Here is a 16496-nt window from a genome sequence, read left to right as displayed (position 1 = left end):
AAGACACTCTATAAACATAATAAAAATGCATATTGGGACACTCTGGGGTACAAGAGGAAATATGAAACTACCATCACACTTTTTTTCTTCATGTGTGGCTTTCATACCCATAGTAGGTGAGCATCCAGGATGCATGTTGCTTTTTCAAGGAAGCATTGAGAGACCTCAAACAACAGAGCATATTATTCTTCTAAATTCTGATTTCTGTGACAGCATACATAGTCAGTGTATACACAGCGAGAAATATCCCAGCTTCCTCCTTTTTCCTCCTACTGCCAAGCCACACTAGATTGTACAAGATTCCTACTGACTTCAATGGTTTCAGTTTGGGCCACATTCTTTCTGGAATTTTGTAGCATTTTACAATCCACTGTAAGATGCTGATTTACCTTTATTGTTTCTCTTCCTGGTTTTTACTTAAAGCCATTTACTTAATTAAATCCAAGCATTTAAATGGTCTTTATGACATCACTCTTAAGATACTGGAGTGCTACTGTCACTATATTTACAAACACAATTGTTTATTTACTTGGAATTTAAAAATAAAAAAACCAAACACTACTCATCTATTCTCTCCTGCTCAAAATGTATGGCTAAACATTTCTCAGATCCTTGCAAATACGTACATACAGACTTCAATCTTCACAGAATAAAACATCAGGAAGTTTCTAACAACACACAAAGAATAAAATGGCTTCATTAAAATTGTGCTTTTCCATCTATGAGGATTTTTCTCACTGGTCTGAAGAGTGTACCATGAAGAATTATGCATGCCAAGATAAGAGATGTCTTAGATGTTTATATAAACATCTATGCTGAAACTGATAAACATGGAGTTTTCTGGACATCACCATAATGTAACCCAGCTGTCCAATTTTGTAGAAGATTATGAGTGCCTCAGAAAAACTTCGATAAGTAGAAAGGTCTGTTAGATATTAGAGTAGTTCCAAGTTAATGGTTGCCTGATAGTTCATGTAAATATGAAGCTATTTGTCTGTAACCATAGCATTCAAAAGCTAATAATCATCTAATTGCAGCAAAGATAGAAAGACTCTCATAAAAGGTATGGAAATAGATTTTTTTACTTCCTGCAGAGAACTCCCCATCCTAGAGCACCAAAAACCTCACAAGCACACCTATGACAGTAATCTGAAACAATCACTATATAGTTAAAAAGGAACTGGGAAATTCTGTCATGTGACATAACCATATATATGTAGTAGGGTGGAAAGAAAAGACAGCTCACGTCAGTCAAACTATACACAAAGTAAAATTTGACAAGCAGATATTTCTGTAACCAATGCTACTCCTTAAACATAAGCAGCACTAAGGCTTGAAATAAAGAAAATGCATCTTTCAGTTCACTTCAACTTGTAGAAAAAGAAGAGGTAAAGGACATCTGTTGGGATCACTGAACCAGAAAAAGATGTCCTCTGTGACATCCCAGTCTTAGAGCAACTAGAGTACTCATTGCATGATTAAACTCAGATTTTAGAATACCACTGATGATAATAAAACACAAAACTGAGGTTCTAATTTTTAGATGCCTGGAGCACCATTCACTCAACTGAAGATAGTAACAATTGTGGTACTCTGCAATTAAGCTGTTCTAAAGTTTTTCATACTAGTGATCACAAAATTAGGCCATCCAAAAGTCAGACTCTAATTTTCTAGAAGTCTACATCACTAATGGTTGTGAATAGCTGGGAGCAGCTCAGTGTAAAACAGAACTTGCACAAAGCTGGGTAGGAAACTGTTGTTTATTTTTGAGAAATTGAAAATCTTGTCCTAAGTAAAATTCAACCTAGCATATTTCTACTAAGAAAAAAGTCAAAATTCGAGTTATTCCACATATTTAGTTTGAGCATTTACTCTTTTCATGCTAAGGACTGAATTTTAAAGATCAATAAAAAGCTCATTTTTTACTCAAAAGATCCAACTTTGAACCTGGAAGCCAGAATATCACATATGAAGAATTTTAAATCAAAGCCAAATCATTCTAAGAAAAATACATGTTGCATACATAAATAAAACAGAACTTCTTAATGAAATATTTATTCAGAAAAAAAATCTATTTCAGATTGTAGTATTTTCAGCGAGATAAAAGTGATTAAATTTGTGGGAGACATATACAATGGTCCTTCCTGAATAAAAGGATGGAGAGGTGGTATTGCATGGTGACTGGTTAATTGTATTATCTTTCTATATACCCAGTATTAATATATACCCACATATCCTTAGTCTTAATGAATAGAGAATATTTGTACACTTAGTTTGGCATTTTCCTAGTGCTAATATTTCAGCACTGATTCATCATTCCCCAAATTTGTCACCTCTTCTGTTTTCTGTAGGACAATTGATGGACGGGATCCTCAAAATCTTAGTAATCCTATTCCTAACAAAGCTGTAGCATTCATAGGTTCTTAGTATTTTATACTCCCAGTCCAGTATATAACTGCTGACTACTTGATTGTAATAAAATCACGGAATGACAGATTTTTTTACAGATGTTCAGAGAATTATTCATTCTTAAGAGATTTGCAACATACACAGACTTTGTATTTAGTAATGCTTAGCCCAAAAATAATCAACAAAATATTAATCCATATCTAAATGTCATTGGGAATGTCAGAGAAGCCTTTGAACAGCAAAAGCACAATATGCATTATGTACCTGAAATCCCAGGCAGGGTCAAAAAAAAAGGTAACACGAGTATATTTTTCATCCTCCTGTGAAAGTGCCAGCACATTTAAAACCATCAGTCATAACAGTAAATCAAAATCTCTCAGCACTGCTTGTTGAAACTGGCTTTCAAGATAGAAGGTGAACAAAAAAGACCTTTTAAAATAAGTTTTAGGGAATATATAAATTGTCTGAACACTGCCATGGACAATCAGTTTTAATAGCATATGTCCGACAGCCGAGTATGGTTACTTGCTGTTCTGGGAGCCTGCCAAAGAAAGAGACCCATCCAGAAATTATGAGAAAAAAAAAACTCAAGAGAAAACTGATAATAACCCATAACTTACATTCTTCTTTATCTATTCTAAAACCTTTCATTCAGCATCCATCATCATAAAATCAGTGTTCCTGACACAGCATGGATTAAATCTTCATTTTAATAGAGAAATACTTTTTTTAAAAGCCTGAAATTCTTTATCTATTGACAAACTGTACAGTAATACATTCAAGATATATCCTACTGTGCAACTTTCCAGAAGAGCATCTGAGAATTATTAATAACATAAGCATCACTGAAACATTGAATGATATAGGATCACCTAAGTTTTGTAGATAGAGAACAGCTAAACAGCAGAGATCATAGACCAAATCAGCAGGAAACCTTACAGCACAATTAATATCTCCTAAAATATACTCCTGTTTTAACTTCTAGGAAATGTTTCACCAGGGGAGAATATTTGTTAAAGCAGCGACTACCTCCCTTTTTCTAAATAATTTAAGTGAACCTTATTTCTGACAGACACTGGCAACTCTGGTTACCAAGGGTTCATTTTACTATTTAATAAGAGCTTTGATGAGACTAGCTGGAGCAATACCTATCTGGACTCTGTAAATAAAGCTGTGTCTGCCCCAAGAAAGCACAGTACAGGTGTGTGCTAACGAGCAGGGTTCTGGTTCAACCACTAAGAGAAAATCTTCAATACCTAGTAACAACAGGCCATGGACGGCATTTCAGATGATGAGCCCAGAGCCCAAGAACCCCGTACCCGGCTGGCAGACAGCTCAGCTTTAATGGGACTCACAAGTTTGTCTCTTCTCTTCCTACTCCCGCACCTTCACTGCTCATCACATCACAAATGCAGCCTTATCGTTTTTCACCTTAACTAGCAGTGTGAGGATCACACTCCTCAGAGCAGAGAAAGGCCAGGTGCTGTGCCTGAGAGAAGCCAGAAGAGGGGTAGACACACCGGCACAGTGCAGCCAGCATCTGTCAGGCACACATGCTGCTGGGCCTGCCCTCCCTGATCAGTGCTCTGCCCTGGCCCCACGGCTCTCTCCAGCCCACCAGCCTGGGAATTAAGTCCAGAAGTGTGATTTTCCATAGTGAAATGTGTTGGAGGGACCCTAAATCCAGACCTGTACCCAATGTCCCATGGTCATGGTGCACCAAGCTCCATCTGGACAGTTAAAGCTCTTGCACTCTCCAGAGAGATTTATGGATCTGGAAAAAGGCAAGGAGGAGTTTTGCAGCCTAATAGCTCTCTCATCTAAGAATGGGGAGCTCTAAATTTTACTTTCAGGACCATTTCTTTCTTTTGTATTCAGCATAGCAAGGATCAGATGAATAACTTAAGTTGGAAGGGCTCAAGCATAGAACAGATATGAGATCTGCAGCTTTCCTGTTATGAGTGTCTCCTACTTTACCAGTTTGAGACAGGCCCCTGACCACCACTGGGAAGCACTGAATTCAGTGCATGTGCCTGGAGGTGATGGCAATTTGGGGTGCCAGACTGCACTGCAATAGACTGAGACATTCTTTATTCGTAGCTGCCTAAACCCCTTTACTGAATCTACCTGTTTGTCAATGTTAGGACTGCAGCTAAAGCTGAGTTTGAAGAAGCCCTTGAGCTTCTTACAAAAGGAGAATTTATCAAGGAATTTTAAAATATATTTTGATGTAGTCTGCAACATAAAAATCAACTTTCCTTTTACAGGACCTAAACATTTAGGACTCTTCTTTCTTGGCTTTGTTGCTGGACTTCTGATCTTTTTATGTCTTTTCAATTTATGTCTATAGTGCAACATTTTCAGGGAAAATGGCACGTGAAATTTTAAACTTCTATTTCCTTTTATATAAGACTTGGAATTTTCTAACCTGTACTGGTTTTATACTGTAGCTGAACACCCTAATTTCTTCTACACATCTCTTTTCAGATTTTCCAGTAGTTAGTGGCTGCAGTCATCTAAACAACGCATTATAAATACCTGCCAGAGTAGGAAAGGCTCTGCTATCATGTTTTCTTAGGCAAAAAACATACAAGAATACTGAAGCATCACTTTAAAATAACATTAGTTTCTGAACAGATGCGAAAGAGCTTACTTTCATATTAGTCCATGTAAGCCTACATAATCTCCTAACAATCCAGGATCTAAAATACATACTTTGTGCATCACTGCTTACTCATTTGACAACAAGCTTGATAACATGCTTTGGTTTGCTATGAATGACTGAAATTTTGAAGAAACTGCGTACCCCAACAAGCTCACAGAAATATGCAATTTATGGTGAGATTTGCAAGTGCTCTGTACTTGTCTGAGTGCTTTTACAGCACAGTGGATATCAGTGTAGTGGATATGAGTGGCAAAATGGCTGTTGATTTTAATAAAATCTAAGTTACACAAGTGATAGATGCATTGTATCTCCAACCCTTACTGGGTACCAGTCCCTCTGGGCACTGTCATTTCCTGGTATTCTGTGTACTTCCAGGGGTAAAAACCCCACAAAATGAAATGTTCATATTTTAGTTTTCATAAATCATGCTCTCCACAAGTCCAGCTACTCAAATCTACATTAATTCAGCTCTGTTTTTATGTAGCAGATGGTTCAATGGGACTGACCTTCTCAGTCTGCCTAATGTCTCCCCTTAAGCCAAAGGTTCATTTATAACTGTCCAATATCACACCCTTTAGATGTCAAGTGGACTGAACAGAGGCACACTTTTCCTAGAGGACAGACAAGTGGTAAAACATCTCAATAAATGAAAGAAATTACTGTGAACTTCAAGGGAATAGCAGACATTTTCTGTCAGTTCAAAGTACTTATGCTACTATCTATAGAAGCTACTTTTATGTTAAGGACTTTTCAAGGCTGATATGGTCTGGTCTGAGAGAAGGATGTTCACTTTATGCAGAGCTTGGCATCTGGCCCTAAGTTACAATGAAGCTGGAATGAGTTGAACCTTCGGAATTTATATTTTACAGAACAATGACAGTTTGCAATATTAAAAAAAATAAATAAATAAAATCTTAAAATCACATTAGCTTCTATAAACAACCCCAAAAAGCAAAACTCTAAAAATCATAGCTATCTCTAAGCTACCTCTGTATCTCTTATTCTCCCTGCCTAGCATAAATAATACTAAATACGAAATACCTGGTTGAATGTAGCAATAATTCCTTTATGTTATTATTGCCCAGTGTTAAAGCTGAATATAAAACATTTCATTACTTTAACACTCACTTTAGGCTTCAAAAACCCGTGCATTTAAAATAAACCTTTGCTGAAAGCTTTATTCAATGTCTCAGTTGTAACAAAGTCTATTACAATAACTTGTATGAGATCTAGAGGTTCAGCACAAAGATGAGTATATCTTTTATATCCACAGCAGGGAGACAGCTATTTCCTCTCCTGTCAGGATGATTTATTCAATAAAAAGAGAGAATATAAATTTTAAAATGCACCTAGTTTTTTCTGCATCTCAAGAAATAGCAGCAATCTTAGGAAATTAAGAAAATGGACTCCACCATAGGTATTACAACACTAGGCATTTTGGAACAACAAACTGAATCTCGGGAGAAAAAAAATATATCTATATTGCAAAGACTTCTACACTTTGGGTGGTTAACTCAAGAAAGTCTGTCCTCTGTGTCCCCTAAGGTTTTGTACTCCCTTCCCAGTCTTTTTTTTAATTTGTCTGCCTCTTAAGAAGTTTCTGAAATTTTCTGTATAGACATGTATCCATGTAACTTATATCCAAAGACATGAACCAACCTGCTTTTGGTGCATTAATTGGCAGAAAAAAATATCTACAGGGAATTTTAAAAGCTGAAGTTGAAGCTTAAGCAGGAGGGCTTTGAAAGCATGAAGTACCAGGGATAAAGAAGTGAAAGACAGACAGGGTTAAAAAAAAAATCAGGTCATTCTCTGTATTATGCTTTTTCATAAGCCATAGTGAATAGTACAAGTAGTACCAGCAATATAAAAGGGACCATCTATAAAGGTTGACATTCTCCTCCATGGATGGCTTCAGAGCCAAAATTTTTGTATTTCATTCCCATCCAACACCTTATCTGAATCACTTTCTCAATCTCTTCCCTTGAGTATATTTTCCTAAGTTATGAGAGGGAAAGTGGAAGTAGTGTAAAACTTATCATGAAATCTTAAATTTTCCCTAGAATGTTTTGTCTTCTTAATTGCAAGAAATGCAATTGCAGCAGGAAAGGAACAGAAGAGAAAGAAATAGAATTTGGTCTCTGCCAGCTTTATAGAGCCAACAGTACTGTGGCAACTGGTACTGACACTATGAATACTTTCAGGAAGTTCTCATTCACTGTAAAATTTTGCAGCAATACTGGAAAACAGCAAATGAGGAGAGGTCAACAGTAACCACATGCTCTCTAATGAAGTTTTGTTTCATGCTATAAAACCAGGGGGTCTAGCAAAGCAGAACTCACAAAAAAAGACTATGATCACTAACTCTCACTTTCACATTTAACACCTTCTGGATTGAATTTTTAAAAAGAGACTTTTCCCCCAGAATAATAGCCTTTGGCAGCATCTGGAAGAATGACACTGCAGTGACATCCATAACACAGACTGTGAGCAGATGTCATGACAAGATGAGAACAATGTCTTGCAACAAAGGGAAGTGACCGCACACAGTGATAGATTGTGAGGATGAAGCAAGCATTGCTAAGAACAAAGAACAATGAAACCATAGAATTATACTCTTTCCTCTTCCAAATTTCTCAACAGATTCATTCAAAGGCCCTTCTAATAAGCTAGTAATTAATTAGGAACATTTTAATTATATGATTGTAAGATGAAGGCAACCATGATAAAAGGAATTACAAGACCAAGCTTAGATGATGTAGATTCTACTAACATAGGATATTTTTACTTGCTCATTTTAGACAGACCTCTTTTCACATTACCCTGAACCAATGTGGATTTAAGATCTCTGTAATCACATTTAGCAAGGCATTGTGTTCAAAATAATAAGAGCAATTATTCAGCAGGGTTTACTAGGCATACAGGACTTCTGGGTCACATCTGGTTGATGTTATGTTTTGGGTTTTTTTTTGGGGGGGGGGGGGGGGGGGGGGGGTGGTGTCTAGGTCAACTTTGTAGACCTAAAGATAAGTACATATAAATGCACCTTCTCTACATTGTTTGAAAGGCCAGCATAGGCCCTCAATTTTCCCCTCTTTACACATAAGTGCATCTCATAATGTATGCCCCATGTTTCTATTAAGATGGATAGATGGGTGAATCCAAATATTTTCCATCAGCTGTATTTCTTCATGGTCAGCCAAAAAGGGGTCTCTAGTCCCTACAACTAACAGCACAGTCCTCTTCTTCCATTATCATTTATTATTACATGCAGGCCATGGACACACATGTTCAGATACTGACCTGCATAGCTTAGGCATGATCCTAATGAGTTATAAACACATTCTGGGAAGTCATCAAGAGGAAATCAGAAAAGTGCATTACCCAATAAAGTGAGAACAATCGTAAAACCATACACATTTAGTCACTTTAATGAAATTAATGCATTTCCCCTGACTCATCTTATAAAATCCCAATCATCCAAATAAATGACCTGTGAAATAAACCTCAATCTAAATTAGTCCATAACCTTCAAGTCTTTCCCCCACCAAAATTTCTTGAGTGTTTAACAGGACCATGTCTCACTTATAAAGCAACCTTTAAGCTTCATAGGTTTATTCCTCAAGGAACATATCACAAAGAAACAGTACAATTTCCCTTTTATTTGCCTTAGTTCTGGAAAATATATCACAGGAATGTCCAAAGCACCATTAGACCGTGGAGACTTGGTTACCATCGCAAAATGCAGCAGTCTGATGCTGCAAACATCTTCTCAAGAACATACTTCTCCTACCCTATATTCTTTACATAAATTGACTTTTCTATTCTCTGTCTTTTTTCATTGTGTAACTACTGAGTCAGCTTATCCCCAAACTTATCAGAAGTTACGAAACTGCAGTCAGTATCCATAGTAACTCACACCACTAAAGGCCTTGGTGTATATTGTTCAGTGTGGAAAACAACATGAAGCGGAAGAAAAAGCACCACTTCTATACTGCATCTCTCATATGCCATTTCTTTATGACACCATATATTGTTATTCCATATACATATTTAATTACTCATAATAAATTCTTCCATATTGTACATGGATAGGAACCATGCTGTGCTAGATTAGGTAACATAAATAGCAGTATTTTACTTTTGTAGCATAGACATAAGTCACTTGCTAATTGGATTTGCACATTTGGACATCAGCCTTTAATCTCATGCTTCATTGACCAGGGAACAGTTGCATTTGTTCTGGGCTTCCTAACTGTGATATATATCTCTGATAGTATAATAGTCAATCAGACTCACCTGATACTTAAGATTTTCCCATATGAAGCAGGGCCTGAGGAAATTAAAGGCATCCTGTCTGTGACTATGTCCTTTAGGTGACATTCACAGGAAAAGTAGGAGGTCAATGATCATTGTGTCTCATGACACCATGCGAGACGTGTAGAATTGCTGATCCATATTACACCTGAGTGGATAATGAAAAATAAAATGTTAAATTCCTTGAATTTTTGCATGGCAAATAAATTTTTAATGACATATTTATGCAAGAAGCATCAGAAATTTCTAAAATGGATAGAAGAGTTTTGGCTTAAAACCACAGGGTAAAATCCCACAAGCAGAGCCACCTGTAGGTCTACCCATAAGTCAGCACAGTTCCAAATCAAAAATATCCCAGCAGATCCATTTTTAAGCTGTTGTCAAGCATCACTGCAAGATCCACTGTAATGTGGACCATCTGCAAAAAAACCCTAACCTTGTTATCTGTAATAACAGATATTGCAGGGCCTAGGTTGTAATAGACTTTTTTTTTTTCTTTTCATCTCTAATTTAGTTAAGGATTCCTAATTAAAAAAAAAAAAAAAAACAAACAAACAACAACAAAACCAAGAAAAACCAAACAACAACAAAACCAAACACCAACCTCATTCTATTTCTGCAACTGTTAAATATATTATTATTGGTAGCATATTGTGAAGTTCTTCAAGTTTATCAGGGTTGTGTCAGAGACCCAACTGCTAAATTACACAAGAAGAAAAGAAGACAAAACCATCCTCTCCTAAAAAGAAGAAAAGTCACCAGACAAGGCAGAAAGAGAAGTAGAATCACCCTTGTACCCAACAGAGAATTTATAATCAATTTATAAAATGCATTCAGTACACTGTCAATTTTGTAAGGGTTACAGTAATTCATCCTTTTTCAATTCACATTTTATGTATTATGTCTCCAGAATGTCTTTACTTTTAATACTAATTAGGAGATGACTAAATAAATGCTCAGTCTCCAGTATTATGTTTATTGCCCCCCCCCCCCCCCCCTTTTTTTGGACATAATTTCACAAAAAAGTACCAGTTCTTTGTTTTAGATTCTAAATCACCTACTTGATTTTCTCTAGATTTGTTAGCATTTTCTTTTTAGAATATTCAGGTACTTGAGTTTTGTTGGCACAAGCAGAAAACAAATTTCAAAACTGAATGTATGAGAACTCATAGAAATAGAATGGTAAATTCGCACACACAAACCTGTTCTAGAAACACTTGCAAACTTATCCAATGAATAAAGAAAGTAAAGCTCTACTGTTTTTCTTATCTGAACAGGAACAACCAAGTAGCACAGCATAATTTTTTAAACTTCGCAGTCCTTCTTTGAGATAAAAGCTCGGAAGACATTTTGGCAAATAAACATGAACACTGTTAAGAAATCATGATCTAATTATTGATATTGCACAAACAGAAAAAGACTACATTAATCATATAAATTATTCATTCTACAAGCTATAGGCACAACTAGGATGATATATATTGATGAATTTTACTTTTTAAATTTGCCTACTTTTTAGGCAAGCTAAAATGTCAGGGTTTAGTATTTATGTGTAATTCCATGTAATGCTACAACTCGCATCTCTTTATAACATTAGAAGTACAGTCACCACTACTAAAAAAAGAGAATTTGTTAGCATTTAGCACCCCAAAATTATTAAGAGATCAGGGAGGAAAGCCACTAATAATTTAGCAAATAATATATTGCTAAATGTCAACTTTTACATGTTATCCACCTCACTTAAAAAAAGTGTCATGGAAGCAAAAGAAGTGTCTCACCTTAGTTACGAAGTCCTTGTAGCAAGAGAGTCTGTACATGAATAGGTTTACTTTTGATCTTAAATGTTCATTTAAGTTGTTTCATATATATCAGTCAGCAGGTTCACAAAAGAAGGGCAGTCACAGAGATCCATTTGAAAAAACAGGCCACAGCGATACTAACTTTTCAACAAGCTGAAGGGTTGTCATAGGCTTTATGAGGCCTTAGGCAAGTGCATACCACACACACATATATAGGAAGTCCAATATATCATTGTTGGGGGCGGGACAGCGGGCAACAAAAGGCTTTCTACACCTGCCAGGCAGATCTCCCTGCACACAGCCATGTGCAGGGTGGCACAGCTCACATCTCTCCCTCCATCTCACATGTCCAGCAACAGATTCGCTGTGCCGGGGCTGACAAGCTGAGAAGGGGGATTGAAAATAGGGAAGCATGCTTTCTTGCATGTAAATTCATGGTTTGAAAGTGTTGCACCATTTCTTCTGAGCAATCTAAGTTTTCCTTGCCTTAAAACGACACTGTGGTCTATCACCTCACCCGCTCCCAAGTACTGGCTCTGTATAGCACCCATCTTTGGCACTGGGCGTTACATCAAACAGCTGGGTGGGTAGGGGGAGGCAGCAGTGTCATATAACCTGCATTTATGTGAGGCCCTGATCACAGACTTCCATTCAGAGATGATTTTTTTGATATAGGAATGCAATTTGAAAATACAGATCTTCAGACCTCCACCGTAAATACAGGAGAATGACTTCAATAGGGAAACAAAAACTTTTTATCAGCTGAAGTCCTGCCCTGTAACTCCTACAAGATTAAATTCCTAGTGTCTCTTTAAAGTCTCACTGCTGTATAATTCTTTACTTTTAAGCCTCTTCTTCACGTTCTTTCAATCACAGAAGTTCCCTCAAACCCATGCTAATATATTTTAAAACACAGATTAGTTCTCTCGTGTTTAATAAAAGTCTACTTAAATTATTTTTCAGCTTTGTTATCACTGAATATTGTGAAATCTTCCAATGAACTGAACGTATCTCCATTCTGTTCAAACAAATCCACTTCAATGTTAACATTTTAAGGACTTATTTAGAATATAAACAGCACACATACTGAACACCCAGACTTTGTTCCACAGAAGCAAAATGAAACAGGATCCTTTGACATATTCCCCGTTGTATTGCAAATCAGAAACATACTTTAGTGCCTTCATTGTGTTTTGCATAATATTATCCATAACACTTTCCCTGTTTACTTTTCATATTATTACAGTCAGGCCTCACTCAAATCTAGAATCAACCTGTCTCACAGGACACCAATTTCCCTGGCGATGGAAAGGGCTGAATAACTCAAAGGATCGCAAGCCTCATTTTCATTCCTAAACGTGCGTTACAAATCTGGAAACGATTTCACACACGAGTAATTTTATAAACCTTTGTAATTTGATTAAACCTGTTGAGATGGGACTCGGGCCGAGCGAGGCCACTTGTGCACCAAGGGCTGCCCCGGCCCCAACACCACAAGGCATCAGCGCTTTGCTGGGCTCCCAAGATGGCTGCCGCCGCTAGCACCCGTCAGAGCGCGCCTTCCTCCTCACGGGCCAATGGCCTGGTGCAGACCTCCAGAGAGGCGAGTGGTGCACTCTGACTGGCTCTTCAGCTGACAGGTAGAGGGAAAGCTCACACCAGATTGGCTGGCAGGGTCTCGCCTGTCAGGGACCCTGTGGAGGGACATTAGCTGAGCTTTTCCAGAGAGCAGCTCGCCACTGGGGAGCTGCCTGAATTCAAGGCAATGCCATCAAGACTCAAATATCTTCTTTTTTCTTTTCTCTCCCATCTTTGCGTGTGTGCTGTGCTATCAGCCTTTCAAATTATCCTTCAATTCAGTTCCAAATTCACTTTTTGACAGCAGTGCCACTCATATTTTGCATTTAGTCAGCACAGAAGCACAGCATTAAATGATTTCTAGTTAATATCACAGTCTAGTTCTGGTTTTATTTCCAGCTCTTTCGGAGAGACCTTAAATTCTAATCAATCTGCTTTGATGGGATTTTATTTTTAATTCAGGAGTATATTCTTATTTGGTCTTATAAACATCTTCCACTTTTTTCTACCTACAGGGTCTATATTTAGAGCCTTAAATACTTGATTATCATGCTATTAAAACAAACAAATCTATAATCATTTAAAGACTGGTTGAAGAAAAAAAAATCCTCACTGTTCTGGACTGCTAAAACCTGAGTACAGCTACACAACTTCTCTCTGTCTCTCAAAAAATTGATTTTCAAGGCTTTGCCACGAGCCTTTGCAGTGCTTAAGACAAATGGATTGTATTATTGAATCCAGCCCTCGGGAATCTTACTTCAAAATAAATCAAAATCAGAACCATTCTTTCCTGCAGGCCCACTAAAACCTTGGATAGAAAAATAATTAACAGCTTCACAAAAATAAAATTAAGTCTAAATTTTATATGACTAGAGCAGTGTATAGAACACTATTAGCATGTTTATAACAATTATATGGAAAATGCAGATAACAGAAAAACAAATAACCCTAAGGTACAAGGACAATTGCCACCAAGTAGGCAAAATTAACTAACAAATTATTGTGCAAAGTTGTCACTTAATATGTAGCTAGCAACTGCTTCAGTTTCATTTTGTCCAAGGTCTAGAAAATGAGGTCAAGATCAGTTTCTGCAGATTAATTCAGAGAAAACTGTTATAATAATCATAGACTTTCTGAAAAGTGAGCATTTTCTGCGGAGTCATTAAAATCCTAGTTAGAAAAAAAAAATAATTTCAAAGTTGAAAATAAAGTGTAACATTCAGCAGTAGCTAACCATATATATTTATATACTTACGTAGAGAGTTCTCTATATAGGTACACAGATACACATCCACACTCAAATACATTATACAAGTAATTAACTATAGGTTTAGTGACTCATGTTGTCCTCCCACACATACATGTAGGTAATTAACATGCATGGGCTAATCCTTTACTCTCTTTTATACTTGTACAACTTACAAGCTGGGGTTGGCATAGCTTTCCTCCATTGCGTTACTAATTTATTGCTGTGCAAAGCAGCTACCTATTAGATGGAATCTGAGGCAGCTGACATCACTGATGTTTCCCTGCAGCTACACCAGTATTGGGTGGACCCCCATTTTCTGACCCATCTCTTGAACACATTAAAGCCATTTGCTCTAATTTGTTCCAGGTGGCTGTGGTCCTCCCACAAGGCCAGAAATAGGGACTATAACTGACCACACACATAACCACCCCGCTCACCTGCTGGTGTCCCATGACAAAAACAACTTGTTTACTAGCAACTGCAAGAGGCAGCTGCGTTGACTTCTGCCTACCAGGTGAATCCTACCGGGGACTTGAATCTGACCACTTGTAGGAAAAGATATAAACATTAGTATGGGGAGGAGGGACACGAAGGACATGCTTGGTATTATGGGAAAAGTAACTGAGTTTAGATTTTTCCTTATATTGTCAACAGTGCTCTGGGCTGCTCTTAGTGTGTAAAGAATATATTGTTCCGTTACCTTTGCAGAATGCAGCCAAAAGAATTAAGAGCTTTCCCTGAAAACTGCAACTTTAACCCAAGATTTTCTGCATTTCTAATGTATAGGAGGATGTGGCTGGTTTTACTGTTGTTGCTTCACATGTCCTCACAAATTCACATTCATTTCAACTAATGATGGCCAACAAATCAGTCCAGGAGCCTGATCTGATGTATGAGCCTGCCAGATTTGGCTACTGGGTGGAGGGGTCAGGTAAGAAAGCCAGCCAGAGAAACAGAGAATTTGGTTGCATTGAGCAGGGTTTCCTAGGAAAGCTGCTATTCATGGGAAATGTAACTATAGTGGTTTGGCCTATCTACCTGCCTGGGAATGAACACGGCCCCCAAGCATACAAAGGTTGGCCCTCCACAGCTTAAGCTATTCACATTTGCCTCTCACTTTAGTTTCAACTTGCATCTCTGAGGCTCCTGATTTGTTTTAGCCGTGTTAGATCAGATTTCCTGTCTCTGCTGTAAATGCCATTCCATTTTCATCCAAGCAGGTGTCCCTGCACTCCTCTTGACCCAATCAATTATAGAACTTATTTTTCTTGTGGCCAAGCTACTTTTTTCCTTTGATCCATTTAACCAGCCTACATTTGCTCTCCGTGAGGTGAAAAGCAGAGCTGTAGCTGGGGGCATTTATTTGCTCTATGAGTCTCTGAAAGAAAATAAGTTGCCAGCATAAAACTGTATTTTTCTAGCACACATTCAGAAAGGCCTACGCAGCTTCTGAGAGTGCAGGAGAAAATGATTGGAGCCAAAGGGCGCCATGTTCCGCTTTTTGTATATGCCAAACCTAGGGCAATGCCACACACCCACCCGCTCACTTAAAAGGTCCCACAGTGTGGTATTAGTAGTAGTTGCTTATGGAGGGGTGAGTCAGTGCAGATGATCTGCCCAAGTTTTTTCTATGCATAATATTCATTTCTGCAGAGATATTACACTGATATTTAAAACTAGAAATTTTTTTCCTACATAAAAATAAACTCATGAAGAAGAGATAATCATGCCTTTCTATTAAGAATCAACATTTATGCCAGTAACTTTTGGCATGCCACCAACCCATCTTCATATCTCAGTTTATTTTACTGTAAGTTATACCTTAGACCAAATTCTCTGAGTTTCTGAGATCTGCACAAAATCCTTGTCTCACCACTTCCCTCACTTGCTGTACCTCACACATGCCCCAGAGCATTATCTGTCCCTTGGAGGCTGCCAGCTCCATACTACTGCCAAGCACCACCTCCTAGAAGCTGTCTAAGCCTTCTTCACTTTATCATAAGGATATAGTCTTCACTGCCGCAGTGCAGGATGCAGCATCTACCACACTAAATTAAAACTTCAGCAATAGCCCAGATCCAGCTCTGACCCAGGACAGACAGGTCTAGTGGGTTTAAGAAACTAGTCCCTTCTTTGGAGTGCCTGATAAATCACAACTGCTGCTGGTGTTCTGTACTTCTGGGAAAAAAAGCTAGTAGATACCCTAGAAGCTGGTCTTTAATATGTACATCTGGGTGATTTTTCACACTTGGATAGGGTGTTAGAATCTGAGGATATAATCTTTCATTTTTTTCAATGTGTGACATCAGAGAGTACCATAGTATGAACAGAAAAAGCTGAGATGGGGAAAAAAACCAAGTTTGTGTGCTCATCTAATGCAGATGAACACGCACTGACTTGTGTAAATCACAACCCTCTTCACTCTGAGTTAAAATGATGGTGATGATGGTGGTGATAATATCACTGTTCTGGCATTTTA

At 37.7% G+C, this 16496-nt stretch overlaps 1 protein-coding gene across 9 annotated transcripts in view; it reads left to right on the top strand.

Moving 5' to 3' along the window:
* Positions 1 to 16496, top strand: part of B3GALT1 (beta-1,3-galactosyltransferase 1) — a 228654-nt gene that overhangs the window by 170505 nt on the left and 41653 nt on the right. The window lies entirely within an intron of this gene.

The sequence above is a fragment of the Aquila chrysaetos genome, chromosome 6, assembly GCF_900496995.4.
Source record: "Aquila chrysaetos chrysaetos chromosome 6, bAquChr1.4, whole genome shotgun sequence".
Lineage (NCBI taxonomy): Eukaryota > Metazoa > Chordata > Aves > Accipitriformes > Accipitridae > Aquila > Aquila chrysaetos.
This window is presented reverse-complemented; position numbering and strand designations above follow the sequence as displayed.